Raw genomic sequence first — 6916 nt, 5'->3', positions numbered from 1 at the left:
ATATAGATATTTTTAAGTTTAGATTAGGTTCTTGATAAATAACTACGCACTTACTTGACAGAGTGTCTGGTGATTGGTGAATCGGGCAGAGCTTCGTCTTACACCTTTTCGAAATACCTAGATGTACATAACGCTACGTCTTAGTCTAGTTTCATACTACGTGGAACTATTATCTTAAGAGTTTAGATTCCTTAATAATTCGAAAGTCTAATTCAAGATCAAACAAGTAAGGATCAACTAGGAAGGACAGTGGGAGGCAGGATCATTTCGACATGTAGTCTTTCTGAAATCCAACAATCAACACAACAACTTGGAATCATTGATAAATCTTAATTATAAGATCCTATTAACGAATTACAATTATAATTATAAATTACATAGGGGTAGAGTAAGTGTAGCTCACTTATAGAGTACAGTAGACGAGAATCAAGATCTAAACGGGCATAATACTAACTTAGGTCCTTCCTACACAAAGATTATGGCAAAATGAGCACTCGAGGGTGTCACCGGGCTTCGCCGCAGGCTAGAATGAAGAAGAATGGGCTAAATATCGAATTTTTCAGAGAGATATCAGCTGGAGGTTGTGGGTTGGAGTGAAAGAATTAGCTGGTATGTATATGTGAGTTTGGAGTCTTGTGTTCCGTGCAACAGGTGTTGTGTCGCACATAAGGGTGATGTCGATCCACTGGGCTGCCGATACGTGGCACGTTCTAGGTGGGGCTACGCGGCTAACTTCGCGCGCATGCTACGCGTGACACGTGTGATGTTTTTTAGATTTTCAAAATTACGTAACTCCTTCATACGAGCTCCATTTTTTACTTTCTTTGTATCCACTGAAAGCTCTTAACGAGATCTACAACTTTACTTTAGACTCCATCGGCTAATTTGAATTTATTTTATTTACACAGGCTTAGCCTATTAAAGCCCGTATAAAATGCATAACTCTTACATCTGGCGTCCGTTTTCGATGGTTTTTATATCGTTGAAATGTTATTTGATTTTTGGTCGAAGGTATATAGTTCGAAACATGATATTTGTGAATTTGGAAAACATGTAGATGAAGTGTCACTAAATGAGCTTTTTGATAGTAGTTACAAGTGTCTTGATTCCATTAAAGACAAGGAAAAGAGAACATAAGTTCTAAATAGAAGTATTTTACTATCAATCAAAGAAGCTTACTCAATTCTTCAACTTTAGAAGTCTGGGCAAACCCCAAATATGGCACATGTAGATGGTAATCATAACCATAACGTTTCTTCTTGTTTAACAAATGTTGTCGTTTCTAGAGCTAACATGAATGATGACAATATAGGAGATGTAGGAGATTCATCTGCATCTAACAAGGTTAGTCCAAGTTTAATGTTTTTTTTTCTAGTGTTGTCTGGTTGAAGTGTAAATTACAAATTTGGTCTAAATAAATCATATGTGATTGGATACATATAATCACATGTGATTAAACACAAGAACATCATTATTGAATCGAGAGCGCAAAAATGAAATTTGTCAACATAAATCATATGTGATTAGATCATATAATCACATGTGATTATATGTATATAATCACATTTGAATTAAATAGACAACATTCGTTATCACCTACTCGATTCAATAGTCGTTCTTGTGTATTTAATCACATGTGATTTTTGTGCACAAGATTCATTTTCGCGTTCTCAAATAAATAGTTGTTCTTTGTCCTTATTAATCAGACTTTATTAAATACGTATAATCACATGTTATTAAATACATAAGAAAATTATTGAATTGAAAGTGCGAGAACGAATCGTGTCCATATAAATCATATGTGATTATAAAAGTATAATCACATGTGATTATATACAAGGGAACAACTATTGAATCAAGAACGCAAAATTAAATCTTTTCCACATAAATCATATGTGATTAAATACACATAATCACATGTGATTAAATTAATGAGACCACCTACTAAATAAAAAACACGACAAATATACTCCACATCAATCATATATGATTGGATACATATAATCACATGTGATTATATGTATCTAATTACATATGATTTATATGGAAAAGATTCATCTTTGCGTTCTCAATTCAATAGTTGTTATTTATCCACTTTAATCAAATGTGATTAAATACATTTAATCACATGTGATTATTGATGAGTTTTGAGCAAAACATCATTCCACTACAAGAAAAATACCCTTTAATGACGCGCAAACAATGACACTCGCTGATTTACGATACCCATTTTTGTATGACCTTAAAAATAATGTCAGCCTTCCAAAATTTGAAGGATAGTGGACACATATTTTTGCATGCCTTTAAATTAATGTCAAACGCATAGAAAAATACAAACACAGAGGGCACTTGTTTTAAATGCGTGTCGTCTAGAAATGACGTTTTATATTTTTTTTTATCAAACCCGCATTTTTAAAGGCGGAAAATGAAATCCTATAAAATTCTAAAATTTTGAAATGCCCGCTTCTTCACTTTTTCCTCTAGATCTTCCTTCTTTCTACAAACCCTAAGGCATCGCCACCTCCATTCTCTCTAGGACGTGCTAGAGTTTTATTTTATTCTAATCTTCCATTTCTCTCATTTTCTCTCAACCCAGTACAAGGGTTTTTTGTTGTGATCGACCAGTGGTGAAAGGATTCAGGCCTCGTTCCCTCTCCATTCCTTCGCTTCTCATAAAAATAGAATGGTTTTGTGCTTACATGACGAGAATGGCCATATTGCCCTGTATAGTGCAGAAGGATCGAAAAAGGAAGTGAAGGTTAGCATCAATATCTCAAATAATTGCTTCTCATCAGATTTACCTACTACAGTTCAATGCCAAAAAAGGAAGCAGCTCTTCGTTTTCTTCTCGATTGAGGTTTCTAAGAATTAACATTGGTATTTCAAACGACTTCAACTCTTTTCACAGATTTCTTCCCAGCTGATTTTATGATTTCTGATTTCTTCCATCTGATTTTAATTTTAGATTGAGATTTCTAAATGTCAGTCGCCAGCAGCCTATCACCGAAACCAAACTGAGACTCGCTCAACCGCTAAAAGCCTGCGATTTGCTAAAAATCTATTACTCAAACGTGTGATTGACTGAAAGTCTAATACTCGTTGAAAAACGAATGCCTGATTTCCAATTAGGATTTCGTATTTATGGAATCCAAGTTCTTGATTCCTGAATTTGATTTCCCTTGACCCTCCTTACAGATCTGTAGAAAATTCAGAAGAGTTGCCACATATCTCAAGCACACGGTACCATCTCTCTCTCTCTCTCACACACACATGTGGTTATAGATACTGAATCTTTTGGGGGAACTGCGTGATTCTTGGTTTTCTGCATTTGTGTGCATGCCTACAACGTGTTTGTGGAAATGTTTAACAGGTTGTGGTGAACACATGGCAAACCATTGAAAGAAGAATACTCGTCGACTCTACTCTTTGTGATGGTACTCCGGGGATCGCTTTCTTACTCTTGAAATTTTTTCCAGTGACTGGCAACAAGAATGATCTGAACACCTCTACTTGCATTATTGAAGCTTGTGATTCTGCTTCTGCAAGCTTTAGGTACCCTCTACAGTACTCCAATCTCATTATCTTGATATATAAATCCATATTTAACATATTGTTGAAATCGATAATGATAGGGATGTAACCTTTTTACGTGGAAGTGCTGGAGCTTGTGCTCTTGGTGCTGTTGTGTCAAAGTACCAAGAAAATACACAACACAGATGATTGAATACTATTTGACCCGATTCAAAGAGGTAATATAGTAATTTATATTGATTTTCTTGCTTAATAAGCATAATGCTCATTTATATAACATTGATTTTGCCTAATTTTGGAACATATTGAAGTAAAGGAACATTGGGGAGAGGGAATGTTACATGGGAGTGCTGAACACTTATGGGCATGTCTGTTCTTGAATAAGCACTTAGCTGATGAAGTGATTCCTTCATCCTTTACTCTAAGGTTTCATATAAATCTGATTAATTATAATTAACAATGTAGCAACTGGAGTTAAAGTTATATATCGTATTTACAGATAATATTAAAAAATTGAACGAAAACTATTTCCATTCCTTCACCGACTCATTCCATTATCTTGCTTATTCCATTCTATTCCATCCAACCAAATAGAACCTGAGTCTCTTTTGTTCCTCTTACCTATTTTAGTTTTAGACTTTGTTATTGGTCATGATGTTGCAGGCATGCTTTTCACCTCTATTTGATGCAAGTTCCTTTCTGATCCTTTATATAGTAATGCTTGTATACTTTTGTAGTGCCATGGTAAGGATTCTACTCATTTCACATTTTTACCTTTTTTTCATATGCTTAATTTCCTGTCAACTTAAACTTTTTTGTCTAACGATATGACAGGTACAACTAATGCTTGTGCTTGCTCTAACTGCATGCATATTATCCGAAATTGCTCTTTCTGAAGCCTTTGATGTTTTCGCAAGATCAAATAAATTCTATGTTTTTAGTTTATTTGAAAATACCCAAAATGAAGTAAGTATTTGCAATCACACACACACACATCTTTAGTCCTCAAAATTATTTTATTGACTTTTTTGTTGACTTTGACCACTAAGGTTGGGGATGGAGTATCTGCTAGTAATGTTTCCATGGAAAATAGTGACAAAAAAAGAAGATTTGTTGAAGAAAAGACCTTCCAAGAAAACCAAAAAAAGAGGTGGTTGCGGAAGAGACTTCCAAGAAGAAGACTGAAAAGTGGCCCTTAGTCTTACATGTTGACACATCGATTTTTGCTCTTTTCTTATTTGTGTTGATGGGTGCCTTCTATGTGGTAACCATACTTTCTTCCATTAAAGTAGATTTTTTTTAATCAAGTAAAAAAGAAACACCCATGCATAGCTTACCAGATTAGGGTTTGTTTCTTTCTTTTCCATTAAGTGATGAATGGTGTCTGTCGTATGTACAAGGACTTTTTCTTATTTGCACCTAATGAACCGTCTGAATGACAAAGTAAAGGATAATTTTACCCTTTGTTTAGGTTCATAGTGTGCAGGATGCAACAGAAGCATATTCAGCTCTTTAAATTGTGCTCACTTCTCATCCACCTGAAGGTCTTCATGTTTTTGATGGTTTCAGAGAGGCTTACGCATGGTTAAGCCATAACACTGAAGTAGATGATAAAGTAAGTAACTCACTGTATTCAATCAACATTTATATAAGGTCTTAACCATGCTTAGGACTTAGGACTTAATGTACTCATTCACACACACACACACACACACTTGATGTTACCAAACAATAGCAATGGCTAGCAAGACAGTTATAGTTGATAATACAACATGGAACAACACACATTGCTACTGTTGGTACTACCATGTCATCACCCGAAAAAGCTGCTTGAGAATTTTTCAACTGTTTGGATGTCTAGTTTTATTTTTTATTTTTAAATAATAATAAACAATTGAAAATAAGAAATTAATTATTTGAAGTTTTCATCATTGTCAGATGTCGTGGGATACTCTGGTGATGATATAAAAAAGTTCCTATGAATGGGTGTGTATAGGAGGAGGCATCTTCCCACATATGAAGGAGCCTGATTATCTTGTATGTTTAGGTACTTCAAGTAATGTACTTTCATTTTTTTTAATTAGTTATAGCATTGTACTTTCAAATAGTTTCTAATTAGAGCATTGTAGTTTTAAAAAATGGAAAATAAATTACTTCTATTTCATTGTTATTTCTTCTATTTCATTTTTGTTTATCTATTCTAATAAATTACTTCTATTTCATTGTTATTTCTTATCAGGTTAATACCAAATTGGTTCACAGGCGACTCCAACCATGCTACACCCCCTTATGTACAAACTATCATATTTCAGGTAATCAGTAATCGACTGCTTTTTCTTGTTTTGTTTAACAATATAAGTAAGTCTGATTTTATTTTATTTATTTATGTGGATTTGTGGAGACTGATGGTGGTAGAGGATATGATAGAGTTAGGAAAACTGTAATAGGAAAAAAGCATTTCAAATTGAATCATTTTATTCCTGCTTTTGAATATATTTTTCATCTGCCTCATCAATGAAATGGATGCCTTTGTTAACAATGTGTACTTCCATTGGTTTAATTATATATACATATAATACGGTTCTAAATGGGTGTATTATATGTGGGATAGAATATAATACGGTTCTGAATAACTGTATTATATGTGGTACCATATGTGGTATGGAGAGAGATAGAGTACGGTTAAAGAACCGTACTTTATTTCATGTTTTCTAGTAGTGAATGTTGATCTGAATACAATATAATGTGGGCAGATGCAATGGGAAAGCTAGAAGATATGGAAAGTTCCAACCGTGAACGCCTTTGGCCCCAACTTGTTAAGGGTTTCAAAGATCTTTCTGAGCGCTTGAAGGTATTTGATATGGCTACATTCTTAATCAAAACCTTTATTCTTTTAGCAATCAGTGTTAGCTTAATGTACACACAATAATAGATGTGATTATGACTTATGAGCTTGTATTCATTGATATTTATTTTATGCAGCTTCAAGACGAAGTCATACTTTTAAATTCAAAGAGATTGCAGATGACTCAAACCAATGTGAACAATTTACCCTCGACATTTTCCTTGATAGTAAATCCTCCCCTGAATACTTAATCCATACCACAGGTGTAGTATGTAAACTATTTATTAACAAATAAATAAATCAATATGAAAACCTCTCAAATATAAGTAAAATGTTGGTTGATAGTTTTTTATTTTTTTTCTTGTTTCCAGGGAGTGGGTTAGCTGGAATGAGGCAAAGGGAGTGGGTTGACCTTTTTGTTTTTTTTGTTCAATGTTAATCGTTACTGAAAGCAAAAAAAATCAAAATTTAATTTTGATTTATTTGATGTCTCGTGTCTTGCATGTTCATGGTGGTCAGCAGTCCATGTAAGTTTCTTGA

The 6916-nt window shown here is 33.9% G+C and overlaps 1 pseudogene; it reads left to right on the top strand.

Moving 5' to 3' along the window:
• The first annotated feature begins 1218 nt into the window (after positions 1–1218).
• LOC111911170 (dolichyl-diphosphooligosaccharide--protein glycosyltransferase subunit STT3A-like) lies at positions 1219–6049 on the top strand (annotated as a pseudogene).
• Positions 6050–6916: the final 867 nt, after the last annotated feature.

Source organism: Lactuca sativa, chromosome 9 (genome assembly GCF_002870075.4).
Source record: "Lactuca sativa cultivar Salinas chromosome 9, Lsat_Salinas_v11, whole genome shotgun sequence".
NCBI classification, from domain to species: domain Eukaryota; kingdom Viridiplantae; phylum Streptophyta; class Magnoliopsida; order Asterales; family Asteraceae; genus Lactuca; species Lactuca sativa.
The sequence above is the reverse complement of the archived record's forward strand: the minus strand, read 5'-3'. Positions and strand labels throughout refer to the sequence as shown.